This window comes from Macrobrachium rosenbergii, chromosome 24 (assembly GCF_040412425.1).
Source record: "Macrobrachium rosenbergii isolate ZJJX-2024 chromosome 24, ASM4041242v1, whole genome shotgun sequence".
Classification (NCBI taxonomy): domain Eukaryota; kingdom Metazoa; phylum Arthropoda; class Malacostraca; order Decapoda; family Palaemonidae; genus Macrobrachium; species Macrobrachium rosenbergii.
In genome coordinates this window covers 36,108,455-36,135,251 of record NC_089764.1, presented here as the reverse complement: position 1 = coordinate 36,135,251, position 26,797 = coordinate 36,108,455, and the positions used below count along the sequence as shown (strand labels likewise).

Below are 26,797 nucleotides of genomic sequence, written 5' to 3'. Positions count from 1 at the left end.
AGCCAAGATTGAACCCACGATGCAGAAGAGTGCCACAACATTATAGCCCCCGCTGTACACGGGTAACCCCACTCTCAGTTTCTGGCTGTTAAGACCTTTCCGTTCCTGTGCGTGCTCCACCGTATCTATCTAACATTTTCTAAATCTTACTTGCTTTTTCTGAACGCTTCCGATTCATGCGTCATTCTCTCCACTCTGCCAAACCACCTCATGACTCTTTAATATATTTCTTTACCCGTGTTAACTCTTTTGTCTACTTGTCTCCATATAACACACCATTTTAATCCTTGTGTCTAAGGCTTTCTTATGCCATATACAAACAGAAACAATTCATCTTGACAGTTTCAACATACTCTCCACGTTTGGCATTCTCCATCCGAACTTCACACCCATAAATGAGAACTTATTCACCAGTTCCTTAGGTTGCACAGACTCACATATCCTCTCGCAAGTCTTTTGCACACACACTGCAGCTTTCTCTGATTCATGTTCAGTCATTCCAGTTACTTCTGTTCCCCAGATACCTTTACCAAACAGTCGTTTCATTCGTGCACCATCAGTGTTAACACTCTCTGTTGCATTTCTTGGTTTCCAGGACCCTCAAGTCCTCGTGTGTGGTCAGATTCACGCGGAACTTTGTTATCTTGTGGGTTCTGTCAAACTCGTTCACCAGTCTGCAGTTCGTGCACTGTCCCTCAGCTTCACAGCCACTCCTCAGTTCATTCATATCGCAAAAGAATAAAAGACCAGAGTTGGGAAACATATATATATATAAAAATTGACGAGGACGACATGCTTTGAAATGCAGTTTGAATTTGGAGCAAAAATAAAGGCTGGGAAGAAAGGATGTTTTTTCCTCTGTAATATGTTGAGTAACGAGCTCCATAAATATCCTGTATATATCAGCAGAAAAATTGTCTTTACCATACCAAGAGGACATCTTAATATTTAGTTATTTTAGGTCTATACTGTATTTATTTTTTCTACTTTTTAAAAATTTTACACTGATAATTCCAACAAATTAAGGGCTCAGAATGTGTTTACCAATACGTTATTTTTTTCATTCATATTTCACAGGTAATTATATATATACACACACACATATATATATACACACACACACACACACACACACACACATATATATATATATATATATATATATATATATATATATATATATATATACATACAAAGAAATGAGATAACATCAGATGGAGAAAGGAGAATAAGGTTGAATCTTTCACATATTTAGGGGCAATGATATACAATAGAGGTTCTCACACGAGCTGGAATTTACTGAAAGACTAAAAAGGTCGAATCACACAACGGAAGGCTGAATAAGGCTTGGAGATCAAATAGACTGAATATATATATATATATATATATATATATATATATATATATATATATATATATATATATATATATATATATATATATATATATATATGTGTGTGTGTGTGTGTGTGTGTGTGTGTGTATGAACACCACCTTGTCGACTTTTGCCAGTCACGTCTCTCCAATGCGTTACTTCCACGAATCTCCACTCATCTACTTATGGAATTTCAGTAACTTCCTTTTTGGTATCGTTTCTCAGTGCATGCTGTAGCTTAATATTTTCCTTAATGCTCTGTTTTGAAGTTGACAAAATCTTGTAGATACAGTTTCATGGTCCTACCGTGATCCGTGTCCGTAAAGCAATGCAAATCCTATAGACGTCTGTTTAAAGTTACTTTTGTGTGCGGTTTCAATCTATTTGATCTCCAAGCCTTATTCAGCCTTTCCGTTGTTTGATTCGACCTTTTTAGTCTTTCAGTAAATTCCAGTTCGTGTGAGAACCTCTACTGTATATCATTGCCACTAAATATGTGAAAGATTCAACCTTATTCTCCTTTCTCCATCTGATGTTATCTCATCCCTTTATACATATATACTGTATATATATATATATATATATATATATATATATATATATATAATACATATAGCAAATATATTATATATGTATTATACATATATGTATATATATATATGTATGTACACACATACATATATATATATACACACACACACATACACACACAAAGGGTTGAGATAACATTAGGTAGAGAAAGGATTAATGAGGTTGAATCTCTCACATATTTAGGAACAATGATATACAATACATGTCCACATGTATATATACATATATATATATATATATGTATATATGTATATATATATATATATATATATATATATATATATATATATATATATATATATATATATATATATATATATATATATATATATGAAGAGGGGAAAAAGAGAAAGTGAGGGTGAAAGAGAATGGAGTAATACATCATGGGAGCCGTGGATTATAAGGTAAACAGCCACGTATCGAAAGTAAGAGTAATGTTCATGCTTTGCCATGCATGTCTAGTGAAAGAAAGAAAGAGAGAATAAGTCTTATCATATATATATATATATATATATATATATATATATATATATATATATATATATATATATATATATATATATATATATATATATATATATATATATATATATGTGTGTGTGTGTGTGTGTGTGTGTGCGTGCGTGCGTGCGCGCTTCCATGGACATTTGCACAAGCAGTCTAAGCACCAAATCGAAAACCCGTTGACAGATCTGATTAAAGATACATACATTATAAAACACCATTAGCGTGTTCGTGTGATACGAACAGCGACAGCAATGATAATTGAGTGACGTAATGAAATCGTGACGCAATGACGTTACAGAAAAAAAAAAAATAGACGTAAAACTAACGTGCGTTTAGATCCTGATCAAATATTATTCTCCTGACGTAACTCTCGCTACGACGACACCCTTATTCATTTGCAATAATGACGGTTGCTTTAAACTGATTCGTTATTTTATTTCTCTCTCTCTCTCTCTCTCTCTCTCTCTCTCTCTCTCTCTCTCTCTCTCTCTCAGCGTCCGTTAAATTGGTCAGCCTTCAATTCGCTTGTTCCTTTATTGTTTATTTGTTGACAGATAATGTAGATTGTTGTTGATGACTCGCTCTGGCTGATTAGTTTCTTTGCGATTAATTGTTGCGTCATTGTCATGTTTTTCAAATGATTTTCATTATTGTTATTTGTTTTTTTTTATTTAATTGCGTCACTGACCTCTTATTAAAGTACTGTTTTTTTTGTATTGTTAAATAACTGCTTTTATATATAGTTATTGGCTTGTTTTTATTCATTGCATTATATATCTGCTTTTGATCTCATTATGACTTATTATTCAATTAAATAATAATAATAATAATAATAATAATAATAATAATAATAATAATAATAATAATTATATTATAATATATTATGATATATTATAATATATTGTAATATATTATAATAATATATATAATATAATAATGTATATAATATTTATATATATATAATATATAAATAATAATAATAATAATAATAATTATTATTATTATTATTATTATTATTATTATTATTATTGTTGTTGTTGTTATACTACTATTTACGCCCTGTATTGATTGCAGCATTGACCTTTCATCAAATTACAATTTAGCTTTACTGTTATTCGCAACAGACTAATTCATCAACGGCGTTTATTAAACGGCTGTAAATCGAATTCGTTTGACGTTACCACTTCCATTACCAGTACTGTCTCAGCCACGTCGCCGACGTAACGAGGCGAGATGGGAGTGAAAGAGGCATTGACGGAGGTAGCGAACTCGTTAATTGCATTGGCCAATATACCTTGCCTCACCTGACCTTAAGCGAGCTTTGGGGAAACCAGTTACCCGAGCCCGTTGGTTATTAACCTGCTCTTAACTCGTTATTACTTTGCATTATCATCAGATAGCGAAAGTGATCAAGAAGGGGTTAAGGGACGGGGGTAGTTTTGTAGAGAAATCGAGGCGCATGCGTCGTGGGACAAGAGAACTTGGGAGTCCGTGACGTCACAGTCTTCGGCCGTAACGTTGCTCAACGTTTAAAAGCTGGGTGGGCTGTGAGTTTTCTCTTCTGTTTACGAATATTTCTGGATGATTCTGTTTGTTGCGTAATTTTCCCCCCTGTCAAGATTTATTTCGGCCTAGTGCTAGCTACCAACCGGGGTTTCCCTTTTTTTAATTTTTTTCCCAGAGCATAATCAAAGCTTGCTAGGACGGATAACATTTAGATAGACCTATTCTGTAACAGATTCAATAGGTTATTATTGTCTCGTCATTTATTTACAGATCGACACAATCATTTAGTTGGCACGTCATCTTGCCTCATGAAATGTGAGGTAAATTAATTTCCTTTAAAATCTGGATTGAAGAATACCCGGATGCGAACTTAGTGTACCAACGTAAAAGTAGAGAGAGAGAGAGAGAGAGAGAGGCCCCGAGAGTGAGAGGGGGGGGTTTGCAGAGGGCATATTAATAACTGAGTCAAGAGAAGTCCATGTTCTCTCTAATGTTACGAAGCAGGTTTTCGTAATTACACGTATTATGTTCGAGAGTGTTATTCCGTAGTTTAACTGGGTAAAAGACACTGATGTATCCCCCGAACACACGCGCACAAATATCCACTCACGCGCTGTGTCGATATTCTGCATGTATATTTGCGATTGCGCGTGCGCGTGCGCAGCATTCGTAGAACGATAGGCGTGTGTGTATATGTCTGTACACATTCTTATCTCGGGTGGAATGTGGGAAAACAAGTTTATTTTCCTCAGACGCACGTTAGTATCACAAATGTCAACGACTCCAGAAAGCGAGAAAACGCCGCTCCTGTAGAGAGTGGAATAATGAAACTGACTGGAACGGGAGACATAAAACATGAAAAAAAAAAAAAAAAACCGTGACTAGAAACCAGGAAATGACAAAGAAAGCAACAAAGAAAGTAAAACACTCCTCCGAGCGAGCGTCGAAAGTAACGGAGACGGATAGGGGTGGCTCCAGGGGCAGGGACCCTCCCCTCCGTTCCCTCAAACCTTGCTGCACATACCATGGTGGCGGTGGGGTGTTGGTGGTGCTGGATCGGGGGTCCTGAAGGCTCTGTTGAATCCCTTGTACCGTACAAAAGCAGGCCCCGTCGTCTCGTCTTGATAAGCCAGCCACCCGTCAGCAGAGCCGTGTAAGATCCTGGCAAGCATCTGCGCCCATGCTAGTAGGGGAAATCACCTCTCAGAAATTGTAAACACTCGATGGGAATCAAGCCACTACAGAGACAACGAACCACACTAATGCTTCCCTCTCCACCAACTCAGCTTCACTGGAACTCTCTCTCTTGAACAAGCAGTGGGCCAGCCACCAGCTCGACCGCCACACACTCGCAGCACATTCCCTCTCACTTGCAGAAGAAAGTGGCGTCCTCCCCGTCCTACTCTTTCTGTCCAAAAGAGACTCTGCACGCTGACGGACAGATTCCAGCCTGTCGAGATCAGCGAGCAGCTCTCCGTGGGAAACTATTCGTTCTAGAGGCCACACCAGAGATTCCCTGGTTCGGACCACAATCGAAAACATTTGTGGGTTTGTTCACCTTTCCGTTTCTCAGGGGACTCCGCTCAGTAGGTCAGTCATCCTTCAGGCAGGTCATGTAACCTATATGCTTCAGTTGGTAGGGAAGACAAAGAAGAAAACGATGAGAACGCGCTCATTTGTTTCCATGCTCGTTCATAGGGTGCCGCAAATTGAAAAATGTCGAATTTTTGGGGGACCTGATTATTTCTTGTTTATCAGTTCATTTCTTATGCCTCTATAAGAACTGATAGATGTGTTTTGGATTTTGAATTTTTATGCCAAGGTGCAGTTATTTTTTAACATTTTTTTTTTTATTTTCTTGTAAAACTCATGCATTTAACGACTAGCATATATTTTGTTAGGGTATTAAAAGTAACTCGTAAATAGACTGAAATAAATGATATCCTAAATTACAAATTTGTTCAGTTCTGTTCTTCACAATTTAAAAAGTAGCAGAGGACCAATTTGACATACCTATACACCCATTTATCTATCTATCTATCATTAAAACAACAGTGATTGCAACTGCAGCAAAATAAAACCGTAGTGTCAGGCATAACACGATTATCAATCCTCGTGCATGACGCGTATCGTTCTGTGTTCACGATCAATCATTTCTGCTGACAAGCAACATTAACAGCCGTTTGATCAGCACCTGAATCCAGGTCAGTCTTCCTTCTTTGCGCTGTTGTATATTTTGACAGCTACAACATTAAATATTATGTACTATAGTAATGTACACGCGCTGTAAAAAAGATTCAGCTAACTCACAGACGGCCACTGGTGAGAGACGTTAGCCTTCGACAGGCACTGGTAAATTTTAACATTAAGTTCAACATCAGTGGACCACTGTTACACACAGAAATACGCACACGAATACACACATATATATATATATATATATATATATGTATATATATATATATATATATATATATACACAGTATATATGGATACGCATTACAATTAATTTCTTCAAAATTCGTGTGTTACTTTGGTCTCCTATGTAGATATGTGTATTTTTGCAAGGTACACACACATCACATATATACACACACACACATATATATATATATATATATACTGTATGTGGATATGTATGTATGATTATATATATATGTACGCACGTATATATATTGTTTGTGTGTGTGTGTGTATGTGTATATATATATATATATATATATATATATATATATATATATATATATATATATATATATATATATATATATATATATATATATATATATATATATATATATATATATATATATATATATATATATATATATATATATATATATATATATACACATATTTGTATGTGTGTGTACTGACCATGTTTTGTGCAAAATCCAATGTTACGGGCAGCAGAGACACGCACATACCAATATGACTGTATGCATACGCTTATTTACCATTTGCATACATTCATTAACTTTGTATTTTCATTAAATATCGGTCTTCATCAATATACTTAAAGACTTCTTTACACCTCCACACACCCGCGGCGTTTTACTCCAGGTAAACGAATGAGTTGCCGAGCGCTCACGAATTCAAGGTTTTAGTCACGTCGTTTGCTTTGCTAGTCATGTCCAGAGTAAATGGTTGAGAGATTAAGCAGGAGGCCACGCTCCTACATTTACGCGGATTAAGGAATGACATCTGCATTCTTTTTTGGCTATATGTCTGTCCGTCCTCAGTTCTCTGTCCCTCCCCCTCAGATCTTCAAACTACTGAGGCTAGAGGGCTGCAAATTGATGTGTTGAGCTTCCACCCACCTCCAGTCATCAAACATACCAAATTGCAGCTATCTAACCTCAGTAGTTTTTATTTTATTTAAGGTTAAAGTTAGCAATGATCATGCGTCTGGCACCGTTATAGGTGCCAACAACACAGGCCACCACCGGGCCTTGGCTGAAAGTTTCATGGGCCGCGGCTGAGAGTTTCATACAGCATTATACACTGTACAGAAAACTCGATTGCGCCGAAGAAACTTCGGTGCATTTTTTATTTTCTTTTTTTCTAGTGGAGAACTTTTTGTGTCTTGTTTAAGAAAAATCTGCTCTGACATCGGTCTATAGATACAGGCAAATATAGACACATCTTGTATAGAGTAAGTTTCAGTTACTCTATGTAAGACTTTAATTTTCTTTCAAGATCTAAATATCACATTTTTTTACACCATTAAAGTAAATGACATCGTTCAGAATGCCATAAAGTATATATACTGTTTATGTGTGTGTGTGTGTGTGTGTGTGCGTGTGCGCGCGCGCGTGTTCGTCTGTCAACCGCAAAAGTGCACCTTCAATGAGACTGTCAGGAGCGAATCAGTCACCGGAGCTTACTTTCAAAAAGATGGGAACTTTTGGTCGAGTAGGTAATGTGCTGACATCACTTAAAATGCCAGAGTTTCGAAGCAGATCGTAGCTATTAATTAAAAAGTTTTAATTTCACTTAATTACTTTACAACCTGCCCAACGGAACTCAAATACTTTTCTCGTTTTTCACCCTCTAAGAAGACGGTGTCGAAAGGAATCCATGCATCATAATGTCTTCAGCAAATTAGTGGAGATTTGTAGAAGTGAAAGCACAGGAAAAGAACTGGAACTCCTTATGTTCCTTTAGGTACTCTGTGGAAGGGGAGAATACGTGAGCCAACCCGCAGTATTCCATGTTAATCACTTGGAATTTATATTAGTTTGCCATCTGAAGGCGTTTCCTCTCGTTGTCTTAAAGTCGAAAAGATTACTGTGGCCTATTTTGCTATCTAGACATTTTGTCCCCCGTTGCTAAGTAACCAATTGATTCTTAGCCACGTAAAATAAGTCTAATCCTTCAGGCCAGCCGTAGGAGAGCTGTTAATCAGCTCTTCAGCGGTCTGGTAAAACTAAGGTATACTTAACTTGTCTCCCTCGTTTTCGTTCGCTGCCGTGATTGGCCCTAAACGTAGACGTCAGAATATGAACTTTTTTTAAAAATGCAATATTCATTCAGATACAAATAATTGGAAAAAAGAAATGAAATGCTAGACCGAATTATTGAACGTGAACGTCTTAGAGATATTTTAGGAAACTTACCCTTGTAATATTTTCAAGTCTTCTTGCGTGATTGAAGAGCAATTGAATACAAAATAAGCAACAGAAAATCTATTTGCAGTGTAAAAGTCGAAAGAGTAATCAATCTGCCGACCATTTCCAAACTGCTATGTAGCTTACGTGATTAGAAGTCACTCGGCCTTCGGTAGGGAAAATTGGACTTGCGAAATACGCTAATAGATAATTTGAGTTAATTGGCAACTGTATAATGAAAGAGATTTGAAATGAAATGTGCTTCGTTCAAAGACAGCGTTTCGTAACATTCTCCCTGTAATTTATTGGTACGGGGCTGCTATTTCGTTCGAGTCTATACCTTCGACCATCTGTGCGAAGATTTTTATTTATATAGCAATTGAGTAGAAATAGCTACGATATATAGCATCGTACTTTATAGCAAGCGAGTCACTACCCACGTCAGTAATGTGTTTACTGTAGCGTTGTGTTTTTCAGCATTCAAAGTTAGTACCTCTACTCTGATGGACGACAGACTATCAAAGCACATTTTATAAAGTGTTTCGGAATAACTCGTATCATATAGACTCATACTCTTGGTCGGAGTAACAAATCCATGTTTCTTCTTCAGTCACAAACTGCTGCTGAAATCTCCTCCCCAGCCGCGATTCTTTTGCACGAAACCAAGGTCTAAAACTCACTTTCCTTTGAGGACAGATCCCGGCGATGACTCATAGCTACTCCCCGAGAGGACCTCACCTTCTGGCTCATTGGTCCTAGCAAGGATTCTGGGATCAAGTTGCTGCTATAGTTCAGTGCTTTTCTCCGCCCTATTTGGGACCCAGCACAGTCGGTTAACTGCCAGTTACTACTGGTCGTATGAAGAGAGGAGCCATGCTTTCGGGGGAACATAACAAAGTCTTGTGTCGCTCGAGATTTAAACCGTAGCTGCTACCTTGCGAGTAAACAAACATGTAGGTTCTCTCTCTCTCTCTCTCTCTCTCTCTCTCTCTCTCTCTCTCTCTCTCTCTCTCTCTCTCTGATTTTTGTATTAAAACCACGGGGTATTAGGTATCAAACCAATGTCCAGGCCATTTTAGTGATTTTCACTAAAATGGCAAGTATGCTATAACTATTTACACACACACACACACACACACACACACACACACACACACACACACACACACACACATATATATATATATATATATATATATACACACACATATATATATATATATATATATATATATATATATATATATATATATATATATATATATATATACAATATATATGCGCTCTCGTGTGTGTGTAAATGTGTGAATGATTTTCACTTGGTGGCTGAATTACTCAGAATTTTTCACTCTGGTAATCGTGTGTGAATGAAAAGCACTAAGCCCAGTGTGTCGATTTAAAAGGAAAGAGGCGTTATAGCAAAAACAGGAATATGAAACATGAGTGACCTGTCAGGTTACGGTCTTTTATCGACAAATCTGTGGAATTTTCCCCATGCCCAAATGGGGTACTTGAGTGCCATTGTGCGGTTTAGGTAGAAAGATCGATGCTTGTTTGCAACTGTTGAATACAAATTTTCTGTACGGTAGTATGGCTTGCGCATTCCTGTCTCCAGCGACTGTATAATTGAATTTGATTTTGATAGCTAATGAAGGTCAACATTCGTAACTGAAAATGGAAAAGTTTGCGTGTTGGCAATTTCCAACTGACTTTTTCCTGATATGAAGTGAGCAGTTTGTTCTTTGTAAGAGTCCTTTAACTACATGAGTCCCTGAAAACTGAAGCTGTGCTACGGAACTTTTTCTATTTTCATCTAAAAATTATAGTCATACCGCCACCAAAATAAAAATCATAATAACGCTCTATTTCTGTTGATTCGAAGCAAAGTTGATGCTAACAATGCCTTCATTACTTTGAGTCATTATACGAGTATCTTTGGTTGTGGTTACCTGGCGAGGACATTACGGTGACTATTGAAATAAGAACTTGCTAAAGTTCCTCAGATTTGCTTCGTCAATAAAATGTACAGGTGTCGTGTAGTTTGCCAGGATTGAGAAGGAGTAGATGTATTTTAGAGACGTATAGTTTTGAATAACGTAATAACGAAGGAATATCAGGTAACACTTGAGCTCTAGGGCTAGTATCAAAAGGAATGGGCGCTGTAAATTTTGAAATAACTTCGGGTAGGAAAAATAGCCCTAAAGAAAAACTTACATGAAATTCAGAAAGGTAAGGAAAGGAAAAGATTTTGGGCCAAAAGTGTAGTAAAGGATACAAAATCCGGGGAACTGCATAACCATTAGATTCCAAGAACAAAATGTGCTTAAACGCACAATTAAGAAAATATCAGGAGTCATATTTTTCTTCTTACGGGCACGTAAAATGAGAGGAAGAGGGAGGACCCAAGTGATTTCTAGGCGGTAGTGTTCAGTCACTAAGGGAACGACAGGTAATTTAGATAATAGGATGTCTGGTGACGGTAATGATTAAGAGAAGTGGTGAATGATATAACTTGATGCCTTCGTACGAGCAAAAACGCTGATTGAATCATGATGGAGTTTTTGGTCGTTTGCCAAAGAAGGCTGTACCCCAAGTATTATAGATGCATCCTTTTTGTACAAGACGGAAAAGAATAATGACGGGGATTCATAGTTATGGTCATGAAAAAGTAAAAAGAACGAAGCATCGTTGATTAGGTTAGGAAAAATTATTTACAAAGTCAAGGCTTCGTACCGGTAAGTTCATGCGCCTCATTCCCTAAGACAGGAAAGTAAAACAAGTCAGTTTCTACGAGAAAAATGACACAGTTTACTCGACTTGAAATAATAAGGAAAAGAAGTTAACTAAACATGATATAGAAATATGACTATTAGATAATGATGGTGATGACTAACGACGCTTCTTAACAATGGTCCTCAAGTGTTGCCATTGCCTATGAGAAGTATTGGAGATTACCCATTCTGTGTCTGTCTGAATCTGAAATATTAATTGGTAATCAGACCTTCATCAGAGCCTCGATGGCCAAGTCAGTTAGAGCAGGAGATTTGGACTTCTTAGAGGTCTGTGGCGTGGGTTCAAATCTGCAACCGACCGGTCAGAGAGGCAGACACTGCTATTCGTGTAGACACCCTGGGATTATGTATGTAATCAACGGATAGGTTTGCTTAAAAAGTAAATGGGTGTTACAGACTAATACACACACAAATTAAAGCCACTCCAACATCCCCTAAAAACATAACAGACACCCCACACGTCTCGACTGTCGACCTAACCGCGCAACGTCTCCTCGCTGCTGGGAGAAAGGGCGCTGGTGACTGGTACAATACAGGTACATACGCTACCGGGGTCTAAGCGATGACAGACAGGGCAGCCAGTCGAGACTAAAGAGTCTTCCCCAAAGCCAAATCAAAGTCCTTCAAAAGAGGGCATCGTGCTTAGCCCATACAAATGGGAAAAAAAGCACGTTAAAAGAAGAAGAAGACCTTCAACTGAACATATAGACGCTGGAAGTCTCAGTTTCACGCACTGTGATCATTCTGATTCATATGTATTTGTTTGAAAATTAACTTGAAGATTCTGAAATATAATTGTTTTGTTGCAACTGACTTACATAATGATTTTTGTAATTACCATATTCATGTGGTGAGAATATCACCCATGAAAAACCGCTCCTATTGGTAAAAGTTACGAGTGGCTGCACTGAAGAGCACTTTATGTGCTTTTAATTCCAAACATCTCTCTCTCTCTCTCTCTCTCTCTCTCTCTCTCTCTCTCTCTCTGCACCCTGCTTCCTCTCACACCTTACCAAGCTTACGGGCCCCCTCAGGGAAAGGGCTCGTGCGGGTATAAGGCCGGCTTCATCTAGCGAACTAGCCAGCCGTGAAAGCTTTCTAAGGAGAGCTTTGTATAGCAGTGACGATAACGTCTACAGAAAGGATTTAGTGCTTGTAACGCTAATCCGCTTGTACCTACCGACCCTTGCTGTATGTCAAATGAAAGAAACCGCTTTTCCTCCTAGAGTTTCTGGATGAGTTGTGTGCTTGTGTGAATACGTCGATTCACATCATATAACAGTATACTTTTTAAAAAATAGGATAATTCTCTTCCTTTTTTTTTTCAATTTTTTTAAACCTTATGTAAACATCTCCAAGTTCTATGTACGCAGTTGTGATCTGCCTTTTTTTTATGTAACAAGGTCCTGTATTTCACCTTAGGCGTACAGGGTTCGTGTAAAGCACTGTATGATATATATATGCGTCGCGCGCATAGTAAGGAATCTTGATCTTCAAGAAATTAGGATAGGGCCAGGAAGGGGTAGCGAGGATTGCAAAAGGCAAGGTAAAATCTTAATGTCGAAAACTCACGAGTGTCCGATCCCTTAAGAAGAGGTCAAAGTTAATTATTTGGTTTGGTCATTCTTAAAGAAACTAATATCCCTGAGAGAGCGAGAGAAAGTCATCCACGTTTCATCAGACATAACGTTATACATATTAGTTCCTCATTGGACGAGTCGGTACCGTTCTCAGCTAGCACTCTGCTGGCCCGCGTTCGAGTCTCCGACCGGCCAATGAAGAATTAGAGGAATTTATTTCTGGTGATGGAAATTCATTTCTCGTTGTAATGGGGTTCTGATTCCACAATAAGCTGTAGGTCCCGTTGCTAGGTAACCAGTTGGTTCTTAGCCACGTGAAATAAAATCTAATCCTTCGGGCCAGCCCTCTCTAGGAGAGCTGTTAATCAGCTCCCCAGTGGTGTGGTTAAACTAAGGTATACTTAACTTTTCATACATATTGCATCTTTTTGTTTCCAGAGCACGAAATAGCTAGAGGCTACTTCTTTCCTGATATAATCTTTGCTCTGCTTTTATGAACTAATAAAAAACTCAATGAATTGTATTATTCATCGTGGCGCGGTTTCGACTTTAAAAAACGTAATGTCAGTATTTATTTTGGTATTATGGTTGATGTTTAAAACTTATGCTCATTTGATTAGGAAGCTGTCAGGAAATCTTAAAGAAAAGGAATAACAATACTTATGGTGAAACTAATACTAAAATCTAAGCACTGGAAAATATTATGTCCAAAGTGACCGGGTTAATCTTTCACTTTAATATTATAGAAAGGTTTTGGCAGCCCACAGACCTTTCGATCTTCCACCATTCACTGACCCACTTTGTAAACAATTGAGGACTTTTTGTCTATAATGTTACTGTTTTCTTTTCGGCGTCACCTCATTCACCCGCAAGTTGTAAAGCAATTGTTTACTAATTCATCCCAAAGGGGGTTGCACACGATGCAGGTTTTCACGATGTTTATAAAACGAATTACGCCACTACCTCGACTAACCGACTTGACGGCCTAAGAGTCCGCCCCCAGTGTTCACTAACATTCACCATTCTGCGTCTGGTATTCGTTTGTGTTTGGCTGCTGAAGGGGAACGGAGAGGTTGCACGGGTTTTAGAGTGATGAAGGACTGGGAAAAAAGACAAATAAGTAAATAGGATTTGAAGTACGTACATGCAGACATGCGAGCACACGCGCACACGTGCGAGCGCACACGTACGTGCATACACTTGATAAATTATGTATATTATATATATATGTATATATATATATATATACAGTATATATATAATTTATGTGTATGTATATATGTATGTGTCTGCACGTACATACTTGAAAACCCTGTCTATATATTTGACTTTTCACACACACATATATAATTATATATATGAATATATATATATATATATATATATATATATATATATATATATATATATATATATATATATATATATATATATATATATATATATTTGATTCTAGCCAGAGCTTCTCTGTTAAACAGTTGTTAAATTCCAGTGCAAGAACATCATGTTAATTTTTTGGTTTTCAAAATTTCCAGCTCTTTTGCACGCCTTCTTGTCTTCAAAAGCACTCAGAGTCACGGTCTAGACCTTATATGTATGTATATTATATGTATATAAATATCTATATGTACTGTATATATTATATATATTATATATGTATATATATATATGTGTGTGTGTGTGTGTATTTATTTGTGTGCGCCTGCGTACATTTCTCCATAGGGTTTTTTTTCTTGTTGGCGTGGGTGGCTCCAAAATGGTGTAACCCTTACGATTGTCAGCAAGTGTCTTGGCCAGATCTGGAGATGGTACCCATTAGCTGCTGGGTCAGCTGGTGAGTGGCACTCACACACACGAGAATCTCGTTCCTTTGGTCAGGCCCTGTAAGACCTCAGGTCAGTTATTATGATGCTTTCCTCATGGAGATGGGGTTAGTGTCGTTCCCTTGTGCGCTCGCATCATTTGAATCGCGGGTCGCCTCATGTGAGCCCGTTCCGGGTGTTCCTACGGGACACTCACTCTCTCTCTTAATCTGGTTTGTTCTGCCTCTCGCCACAAATTAATCTCCTGGCCTCGTAGTTCCTTACTGGACGAGTGGGTATCGTTCTCAGCTAGCACTCTGCTGGTCCTACGTTTGATTCTCCGACCGGCCAATGAAGAGTTAGAGGAATTTGTTTCTGGTGATAGAAATTCATTTCTCGTTAAAATGTGGTTTGGATTCCACAATAAGCTGTAGGTCCCTTTGCTAGGTAAACAATTGGTTCTTAGCCACGTGAAATAAGTCTAATCCTTCGGGCCAGCCCTAGGAGAGCTGTTAATCAGCTCCTCAGTGGTCTGGTTAAACTAAGTATACTTAATCTCTTGGCCTTGTGTTCTGAAAAACAAAGGGCTTCCCAGAGTCGCATGTTCAAAGAGAGAAAGTGGGAGAGAAGCACAGAGAGCAATTAACAGATTTAAGGAGGGGCCAATGATTCCTTTTGCCCTTCCTTGACAGGCAGTGCTAAGCAATGCATTGTAGTTTTATTTCTCTGCTTTAAATTAAGCGGTTGGTAGCTGGGATGCTTGGGAAGATGGAGCAATATATACATATATATATATATATATATATATATATATATATATATATATATATATATATATATATATATATATATATATATATATATATATAATTTATATGGGATGAAATATGGGACAACGGAAACCTGATGAGATTGAGAGATGGATCAGTATGCTAAAATAGAATATTCTTTTTGTGCACCAGGCGTATTAAAAATTTAACGATGGTATTTCAATTAGTTTTGACGAAAGGAGGACGTAAGGACCAAGAAAGAGTTTTCTTAGATTGTAAATGGATTTAGATCCGAATACAGAACTGAGATGGCGTTTAATTTTCGTCAGCTTGTCAAGAAAATACCTTGTGTAGAATTGCTCTGGTAATTTCTGCATAACAAACGCAAAGATTTAGTTGGAGAATTCATTCATATGCATGCTATAAAGCACTTGTAGGATTTCTTGAGGATCCAGGCAGACAACTGCATCTGGTGTGACAGAAGATCTTTTACCTACTAATTTTTCTGACTTTCGTTAAAGGACATTGACTAAGCTAAGCTAATTTCGCTGTTTCTTGATTTTGACGAGTTCTAAGCAGTTGTGCTGTAAATGGAATCTTACATTTGAGTAATATTGAAGTGAAGAGAACACGCAGTGAAGTTTTACAATAATTATAATTGGATAGCAGTTTTGTTGGTACTAAATATATTCGTTAATGAAGTTTGTAATTGCTACCTAATTTTATATAATTGCTGTTATTGTAATTGGTAAAGTATAACTGCTGATTTGTTCTTAAACTGACTGAATCATCCCCGAGATTTTCTTCCTATTTAGAGATACAACAGTCCAGTTCCCCTGGCAAGAGGCTTTCACCCCATGCCCTGTTTTTGAACCCATCTGACACGAAGTTGACATAAATCTACACAAACTTCATGGGGGAGTCGAAAGTGGGCGGCGGGCCAGGATTGAACCACGGACATTGCAGATGTAAGCTCGGTGCTTTACGTCTGTGGAGGATTATTCATAGCCAGGTCGTTTGTTGTCGCTGGTCATTTTATTTTATATTTACGAGGAGTCACTGGCCTTATACACTTCAAAAGAAGTTGTCTTGTACTTTGAAGAAGCACAAACACATATATATATGTACATATATATGTATATGTAATGTATTTGTATAATATAAACATATAATTTACATACATACACACACACACACACACACACACACACACACACATATATATATATATATATATATATATATATATACACACACATATATATATATATATATATATATATATATATATATATATATATATATATATATAATATATATAAATAAATTTCTGACTCACATCAGGATCAGACCCAGGTCTTTCAACTGAAAGGTAACAAGCTTGCCCAGGTAATTCCTTCTGTGCAGTGGCACCCAGGTTCCAGCTTCTTTTATGTCTCGTATGGCCTAGTTGGCAGCACCCTTGCCATTCAATTGAAAGACCTGGGTTCGATCCTGATGCGAGTCAGAAATTTATATTTATGATTATATATATATATGATTATGTATATGAATATATATATATATATATATATATATATATATATATATATATATATATATATATATATATATATATATACATATATATTTACACACACATACATACATCCATACATACATACATAAATACATAATTACATACATACATACATACAATTACCTACAGTACGTTAAGTTTTTTGTCCTTAAAGGGAGAGGATTCTGGGGAAAACCAAGAAATGGTCACTAACATTCATTATTTACCCATATACTGACACAGAATGGTGATCAGTCAGGCATCAAACCCACTGAGCAAATTGTACTTCTCTCATGTTGCACGCTCCCATTTGTTTTGGATATTAATGCCTCTTCATTTAGGTTCATCTTGCGTTCCATCTCTTCAGTACTTTTAGGCTATCCTGCCCCTTCCTCACCACACCCCCGAATTGTGTGTCATTTTCTCAGTTCTTTCCTCAACTGTTCACTTCTCATGACCAAATTAAGTCACAGTATTTTGATCTATCTTTTCACCTGTGCTAACTTTTTTTTTTTTTTTTTCCTCCATCCATATTTCTTACTCTCTTAAGCTTTTTAGCCAAATTACAGTTCAAGAGCAACCTGTGTTGTTGTCATCAACCATTTTCTCTTGTTAGCGTTGTTCGACGTCCACGCTCTATTTGCGGGAAAGGTGTTGGCTCCCAGGCCCTTCACACATTGTAACTCCGGCATCCTAGACATTCCTCCTCTCATTTAACTCTTTCGCATAGAGCCTGTTTTTATTTTCACGTAATCTGTGACTTATATAGGCTAGCTGTTCTCTTAGCTTATCATCATTCATCAAACTGCCTGCCATTAAAGTAAATGAAACAGTCATTTTCATTTTTCTACCATCCGTATTCACAGTCTTTGCTCCGTACTTGTGATTCCCGTTTACACTCATTATTATACCTCTCACGACGCTGTTCCTGCCTCGAAACTGTACAAGCGTTTCTCGTGCCATTTCTCAAGCTTCAGGCAGTTTCTTTACGATACTGAGCATCCGCGGAGACACGGCACACCATTCCTCTTACCATTGTGACACCATACCTGTCACTGTCCTTTCTACGTGTTTCACTGCATCCCAAAAGCTCATAATATCTCTTTCGACAAATCACGCGCTATGCCACACTGCGTCGGCTCCCTCTGCACTGTGTATTAATGTCATGTCGTTCTTTCGTAAACTTTCGCTGTGCTCAAGTACACCGCATAAAGGTCAGGTTAGGTGAACTTTACGTTGCAATTCCCCTGGGTGTAAGTTATTCTCTGTGCTTATTTTTTCCTTAATGTTTGAAAGTATAAAAATGCCGTGTGGACCAATGATGAAAATTATATATATATATATATATATATATATATATATATATATATATATATATATATATATATATACTATAAATATATACTGTATATATTTATATATGTATGTATGCATGTATATGTATTCATATATACTGTACATATACATATATATACATCTACTGTATATATACGTATACGTACAGTATATATGAATACATATACATGCATACATATATATATATATATATATATATATATATATATATATATATATATATATATATATATATATATATATTTATATATTTACACTAGTACTTGAGTGGGTGACTAGTCAAGAGATAAGATTTTGTTTGTATAGCCCATATTCCTGTGTCCAGCTGAATTTGGGCACATGGGATTCCTTCTGTGTTGAGCAGGAATGGGAAAGGAGACGAGGCTTCCATTGTCCATGTTGCAAGAATGCAAAACATTCGAGTGTAATTGCAGTGTATCGCTGTACGCAAAAGTAGTGAGTCAGATTCTGCCCTTTTATTAAGGCATTCTTTAACAGGATATACAAACGACATTTTTCATTTTGTCACTTTTTAGTTCGGTGAGTCATTATTCATTATTCAATCCATTCTTGTCTTTGCTTTCCTCTTATTTTTGACTCCCTTTATATTGCCGTGGCATTGATAGATAATATTTGGTATATTTTTTCTCTTAGCTTACACAGATACCGCATGGTAGGGATATTTCAAATATACTGTATATATATATATATATATATATATATATATATATATATATATATATATATATATATATATATATATATATATATATATATGTGTATGTATGTGTGTGTGTGTGTATTTGTGTATTTTGAAGTATCCTTAACATTCGGTATCTGTGTACATTAAGAGAAAAAGAGTATAAAAAATGATCTATATGTCTGCCCATATATTTTTCTGTCTATCCATCAATCTATGTGTATGTATGTATGTACGTATGTATGTATGTGTGTGTGTGAATGCCTGTGTGTATTTTTGCTCATCATGCCACGGCTTTCCTCTCTATCTCTCTTGTTGCGTGTAATTTTGCTTGTCATGAAATGCGTTTGATTTGTGTGTGTGTGTGTGTGTGTGCGTACCTACGCACTCCCTTTTTTTATTCCTTCTTTTAATTTCCTTCGAACTTTCTCGACTCTGTTTGAGAAGCTTTCTCTGGCTCTGCCGAACCTTTTACGTCATGATTACTCTGCCCTAACACAGAATGCAAGTGAGGCAGAATGCAGTTTTCAGAACTCCTCTGTTTACCTCGCACCTGAACCTGTCTTGCTGCTGTCAACTCTGTTCGTTTCGTTTGCCCGTCATTTTCCTTCTGGTAGTGCTTCTCTCCGACCTCAGTATTTTCCGCATCGTCTCTGTTCTTGGAAAGCGGACTGTTTGTCCGCGCGACGCTACTGGTCTCATGTTAAATTTTCGTTCCCAAAAGATTCAAGACCTGTAATTGTGGCTGAGTTGTGGCGGGGCATGGTTTTTGAGTCAGTGTCTCTTAATTTTGATGGTGATTTTCTTTCTTTGGGTAGGGAGAGTCACGATACCCATCTCTGGCGCTGCGTTAGGATCTTCGTGCGTTTTTTGATTGAGTCAGCAGCATTTGTTATTGAAATTCTCATCTTACAGCTGCTGCTGCCGCCATTATTATTACTATTGTTGGTAGTACTATTAGCTACTTACCGTCTCCATATGCTACAACAACTACTACTAGTATTATCACTACAGCAGTATTTTAGTTGTTATTTTTAGCATTGAAGTCACCGCCTCACTTTTTCCCAGCCATCCGTGCTGCGAATTCACACGATTGTGCTGTTATGGAAACTGTAATCGTTAATCCGGGTTTCCAGTAGAGAAAGTGAGAAGCAGATTCGGAAACAGGAATGCGCTTCTTTAGTTTTCTATATTATTTGGTATACATATATGCACTGGAGGTTTCAGCATTAATGATAATTATAAAATTAAGTTATCATTTAGTTTACAAGTAACATTTTTAAACGACTCATTGTCGTCGCAGCCAGGCTGAAGAAGGGTGTGGTACTAGAACCACATCACAATATACTCGCCGAGGACTGGAAAGCTAACTTTCCAGAGCCCTTCCTCGACCAGGGAAATATCATTATCAGCGTCATCGTCGTCGCCTCCAATGCCGTGCGACTCAAAGGGCTTGTGTGAAGCTCCACCAAGCAGTGCCATTCCTGTGCTTTGTCTCCGTTCATCTCCAGCCCTCCGTCACATAGCTTTCATCCAAGTCGTCTGGGTCCTCCAACAACTCATCTGGTGCCCGCAGAAGTCCAGTTGACCCTGTCGTGTTCTGTTCTCCCAGGATATCGCGATTTACATGTCCAAACCATCTCCATCTCCCATTCATCAAGATCTCATCTACATATGGAACGTTTGTAATTTCCAATTTTGCATCAGTTTTCACTCAGTCCATCTACTTGATGGCTAATATATTTCTTGAAGCTCTGTTTTTAAATTGACATAAATCTTGTAGATAGCTTCATTGCTTTACCAAGATTCATGCTCGTATAGCAATGCAGATCGTACTAGACTAGTGTATGATCTAACTTTCGAGTGCACTCTTAGTCTATTTGACTTCCAAATCATATTCATCCTGTTCAGTGTTCGATTTGCCCATTTTGATCTTTTGCTAAATTCCAGCGCCAGAGAACATGTAGTGGTTATCATTGTTCCTCAGCATTTGAAGCATTCAGCCTGTTTAATTCTTTTTCCATCTAGTGTTATTTCGTCCCTTTGTGCATGCAGTGCTCTATTAGATGTACTTTGAGTCCCATCTCTTTAGATATGTGGTGCATTCTACTGTAAATACTGGAAGTCTTGTCTGTGAAGTTTCTGTTGCACTCATTCTAAAACTGCTCTTCTTTCTCCAACCAATTTTTTGTTCATCAAAGAATTTGAGAAGGACAAAAAGCGGAGGTGACAACATCAGCAGTTTACAGCCCAGTTGTTTATAACAAATTCACTTTCCAGTTACTTCGTTTGAGATACTTTCAGTTAGAGTTACGTATTTAACGGGATTACCATAGTGAGGCAAGACCCTCCACGATATTGCTCTGTGGACTGTGTTAACTGTCTTCTCATAATCGACGAAGGTCATGAGTGTTCAATTCCATGCACTGCTACAAAATTTCTTAGCACAAAAACATAATTCGCGCGACTCCCGCCTTTTCGAAAACCAGCTTGTTCATTTCTAAGCATTTTATCAATTTTATTTCCAGACTGTTGAAAATAAGCATACTGAATATTTTCTTCGCAAACGATGTAGGCCTAAAAACAGTGGCTGATAGTTACCACATTCAGTCAGATCCCACCTTTCCCCCGAATTATTGAAAATAAATTCTCCAAACAGTCTTGATTGAGTCTGTTGGTTAATAGGCAAGACAGCTTGTACTTTGAATGCAACTCATCCCACAACTGTAACAGACCTTTGATTGCCATTTGCCATCCAGGGAGACGATGCAGCTTTCGTGGACCAAGTGATGTGATACCACCCAACCATGTGAGGCAGTTAACCAGAAATTCCTTGTGACCTGATTCCAGACTCATGGCATGTCGCATTTTTGCATTACTGGTACGAGTTCCACTATTGAAACAGTTGAACAATTGGTCCATCTTCTCAACGAAGTCTGTGTATTCTTAAATCAACACACAATACATTCCTCATCATGAGCATTTAACAGTTTGTGAAAGGGTGTCATAACCAAATTAATTAATTAACTAAATATATAATAATTAAATAATTTAAACAAACTTTTACTTAGCACATTTCCCCTCATACCACACTACATCACCAATGCTCAATTTTTACAGGGAAGTTTGTGTGATAACAGGAGCAGAAAAAGAATAATGTAACAATGCAAGAAAGAAGACAACAAAAGAAGCGACAAGAAAGAAGAATCAAGAAAGAAGGCCATCCAAAGAAGAATCATGAAAGAAGAAATCTAAGCGATTATGACTCTTGAGAGTTTCCGGGGACACCCAGTTAAACAGACAAACACTGCTGTATGAAATAGGTTTAGTAGTAAGAGAAAGCCTGATTCGCTGCAACAACACTCAGTGACCATTGTAGTGTCTAAACAAAACATGGGGAATGAAACAACCAAAGCAAAGAGTTTAGAGTACAGTATACTCTTTGGTCAAAGGGACAACGAGAGAATAACCATCAACATATCTCATAACTTAGTGTGAACTTAGTTTTGATAAAATGTAATTGAAAACATATCACACGCCTTTCCTTGCCTTTGGGGACTCGAAAAAATGATAATTCAGGCATTTTCTTTCTTGAATTACGGCAGTTAACTGCAGCACAGAACTGTGTCCCTGTCATGTTGTTGACATTGTACAACTCAATTACGCGCCCGCCGGTAGAGGCGCCACCGTCGCCCGCCGTTACAAAGGGAAGGCGCGAGTGTCCTCTCTTCACTTCTCTAGTCTCTTTGGTGTAACGACGACAGTCTACGGGTAATAAACCAGACGGTTAGACATGTTTTGTCCAGCCTAGGTCGAGCCTGTCTAACAACTGGCCTTTTTAAAGTGTGGAGAATGAAGGCACCCGTAGATAAAAAGAGAGAGAGGGGGGGAAGCGAGGAAAAACAATACGAATTAATTCTGTGAAAATCAAGAGTAGAAGAATTGAAACGAAACTCAGAGATATTATGTTGGAATGGTCAGAAGAGTATCAGTAAGAGAAGAAAATTTTGTGAAAGGAAATGTCTTCATTAAAAATGGAGCGCAGATAAAGACAAAAGTCAAATATATAAAAAAGGTGCGTTGAAAGATACCCTATAAATATCCTAAACGACTTGTCATAATGATGGACTAAATGCAAATATTGGCTGATGGATTTGCAGCCATCAGTCAGAGAGGAAAAGTTATCGAGGCTCTCCAGAGAAAACGACAGATTATTATCAGAAAATCAACAGGTTTTAAACTTTGCTGATTGCAGCTAATTCTCACGTTTAGTAACGAGTTCATGAAGTCAGCATCATGTTTGTTAACCAGTAAGTTGTTTTTATTTTACTAAACGTTATGATTTCCTTACAAAACATAACTTCGAAATTAATATTGTTGTATTGTCCTATGTCTTTTCATTCATGATTATGAGTTTTATCGTGCTGCCTTAACGAAGCGGTGCATAAATATGCAAGTCTTAATTTATTTGCAAATCCAAACACAACGTGTGTGCTAAAAATGAAAAGATCGAGTGTATAACGGTACAAACTAGTATACCAGCGTATACAAGCACACACTCACATCTTCCAACAGCAGCCCAAAAAAGGACCTATAAATGTTATGCTTAAACGTATGTAGTTGTGAAGGAACAAATGTAATGTGTGGCTTCTATCGCTGCTGTCAGTATCGAAGTTAGGCATGAGCGTCAAACTCCTTAGAACTGTGTTGTGATATTGCAGCTCGGATGAAGATTTTATTGTCGTGGGAAAGTGAAGAAGCTGTGTTTTGTTTACTGTATTATATATATATATATATATATATATATATATATATATATATATATATATATATATATATATATATATATATATATATATATATATATATATATATATATATAACTGTATATATATATATATATATATATGTGTGTGTGTGTGTGTGTGTGGGTGTGTAACGGACATCCTTGTCTGGAAGGTAGGTAAAATAAACCTTGCTCACGTGAAACCCGTTTTCATGAAATCACAGAAATATCCAAAATTTTTTTTTATTAAAGTTTAACATGTGGCTCGCGCCACAGCAAGTTCTCTTGAAAATACATTTTCATTATCATAAGAAGTTCTCTTCTAAACGAATAGTTTAGAATGGATCACGTGTAAATCTATACACACACACACACACACACACACACACACACACACACATATATATATATATATATATATATATATATATATATATATATATATATATATATATATATATATATATGTGTGTGTGTGTGTGTGTGTGTGTGTGTGCGTATATTTACAGATTCATTTAGTTAATAAGGAACCCCAAACATCCAAGGCGTATTTTATTAAATCTGGCCAAAAGGTCCGGACGCGCTGTGGGAACTCCAGGTCAGTGGCCTCTCCCCGTTGCAAACAGATATATACAGTGCACAGTGACTCCTTGGTTGGTGTTTTATGAGAAGGGTGTTTGACCTCGTGTTCTTATAAGGATTCGTCCCTCCCGAGACTTTCCGTTTCATCAGCTATTTGACCCGTTAAGGGAGCTACTGTTCTCTAAGCGGTTCTTTTAAAAGGCGAGACAGAATAGAGCCAGGTTTTCAAATGAGTCAGAAGGGTGAGAATTACAGCTTATTGTGGAATCCGAACCACATTATAGCGAGAAATGAATTTCTCTCACCAGAAACAAATTCCTCTTGTTCTTCACTGGCCGGTAGGAGATTCGAACTCGCGACCAACAGAGTGGTAGCTGAGAACGGAACCCGCTCACGCAACGAAAAGACAGGAAGTGTATAAAACGCTAAATAGTGAGGCGGCCGTCTTGCCATTTAAATAACCGCTTCTCTTTGGTATGTTAGAAAATTAATCTTACCATTGGCTTACCTTTCAATCGATCTACGCATAATCTACTGCATTTTAGACAGTAATTTCTATTTTTGATGATTTCAGAAGGTAATCAGTTGATGAACTGAACTGAAGATAGTAACGGTAATGCATGCAATCATAATTATATATCTTATTATTTATTTATTTACGGTGAGTGAGGACACAGTCAGCAAACTAACAAGTGCCCGATTCACTTGGTAAGTCATCAGAGGAACATTGAGGCTTCATAGAATATTGTCATCTCTCACCGTCTTCTCCTTGGACCAAAGTTCAGGTCCTCTTGCTATAGAGATGAAAATGCTTCGATTACAACACTAGACACAAACACATATATTATTTTTAATGGCGACATATAAGTAAGGTCTGTGTTGTTCCATGCTACCAGCTCACCTAGGCAGTATGGCTGACCCCCAGCCAGAGATACCAATTTGGGCCCTTTCCCCAAAAATTCAAGTGTGTCTCTTTTATTCTCAGTAGTGAATTATATTCCATGTTGTAGTCAGAGTGAAGGAGGGCAATTCATTTGTATGCACTGGTTAAAAAACGGAATATTAACACATTGTGACTCCACCAACATAGAAAAGGCTTAGATACGGACATAAATACATTTCCATATATGTTCCCTGCCAACTGGAACAGAAAATCAGTTTAAGTATACCTTAGTTTAACCAGACCACTGAGGAGCTGATTAACAGCTCTCCTAGACAGGGCTGGCCCGAAGGATTAGACTTATTTTACGTGGCTAAGAACCAATTGGTTATCTAGCAACGGGACCTACAGCTTATTGTGGAATCCGAATCACATTATACCGAGAAATGAATTGCTATCACCAGAAATAAATTCCTCTAATCTTCACTGACTGGCCGGAGACTTGAACTCGGGCCTAGCAGAGTGCTAACCGACAACTCTACCGACTCATCCAACGAGGAACTAGAAAATCAGTTTAATCGCTTATTACGAAAAGCAGGAGCATAAGACAATTCCTCACGGAGAAAACTTAGTCCCTGTAAAGGACCCCATTAAGATGATGGTGGTGTACAGATTCAAATAGTTCCTCATTGGATGGGTCGATATTGTTCTCGGCTGCCACTCTGCTGGGCCTGCGTTTGAGTCTCCGACCGGCCAGTGAAGAATTGGAGGAATTTATTTCTGGTGATAGAAAATAATTTCTCGTTATAATGTGGTACGGATTCCACAATAAGCTGTAGGTCCCGTTGCTAGGTAACCAACTGGTTCTTAGGCACGTAAAATAAGTCTAATCCTTCGGGCCAGCCCCACTAGGAGAGCTGTTAATCAGCTCAGTGGTCTGGTTAAGTTAAGGTATACTTAGGCCTAACTTGTACAGATTCAAGACCCCTATTGAGGAGAATGTTCTTAATTTTACGTCAGTCAGAGAACATCTTCAACTTCTTACCAAGAAGCAGCATTTATAACCAAGTTACCAGCACCTAGCGAATTTGTCTTGTGAGGGAGAACGAATTTCCAGAATATATTTCTCATCAGTCTACTAGTAAAGGACCATGTGTCGAAAGGCCTAGCAACCACTCCGCTGTTTCAGTTTTCCTTTGTGGCATTTGCCTTTATTTATACATTCATCATCTCTTTCCCCATTTATTTTTATTTTCCATGTCTCTTTGATTTTTATAGATTTTCCTGAATTTTGATTTTGCCACGTTTTATCATGCGGATTTTTGGGTTTAGTAACGTGGGAGATATCCCACATTTATTTTTCTCTGTGCTTATTTTTTAAAGTTCTGTTTTTCCCTTTATT

General features: G+C 37.4%; 1 protein-coding gene across 1 annotated transcript in view; it reads right to left on the bottom strand.

Annotated features, from left to right (window-relative positions):
- The window catches only part of mol (dual oxidase maturation factor 1 mol), a 129,035-nt gene extending 123,636 nt beyond the window's left edge, over positions 1 to 5,399 (bottom strand). The window contains exon 1 of the mRNA XM_067126488.1: positions 5,004 to 5,399. The gene's annotated coding sequence lies outside the window, so the exon portion shown is untranslated. The remainder of the gene's footprint in view (positions 1 to 5,003) is intronic.
- Between the last annotated feature and the right edge of the window lie 21,398 nt (positions 5,400 to 26,797).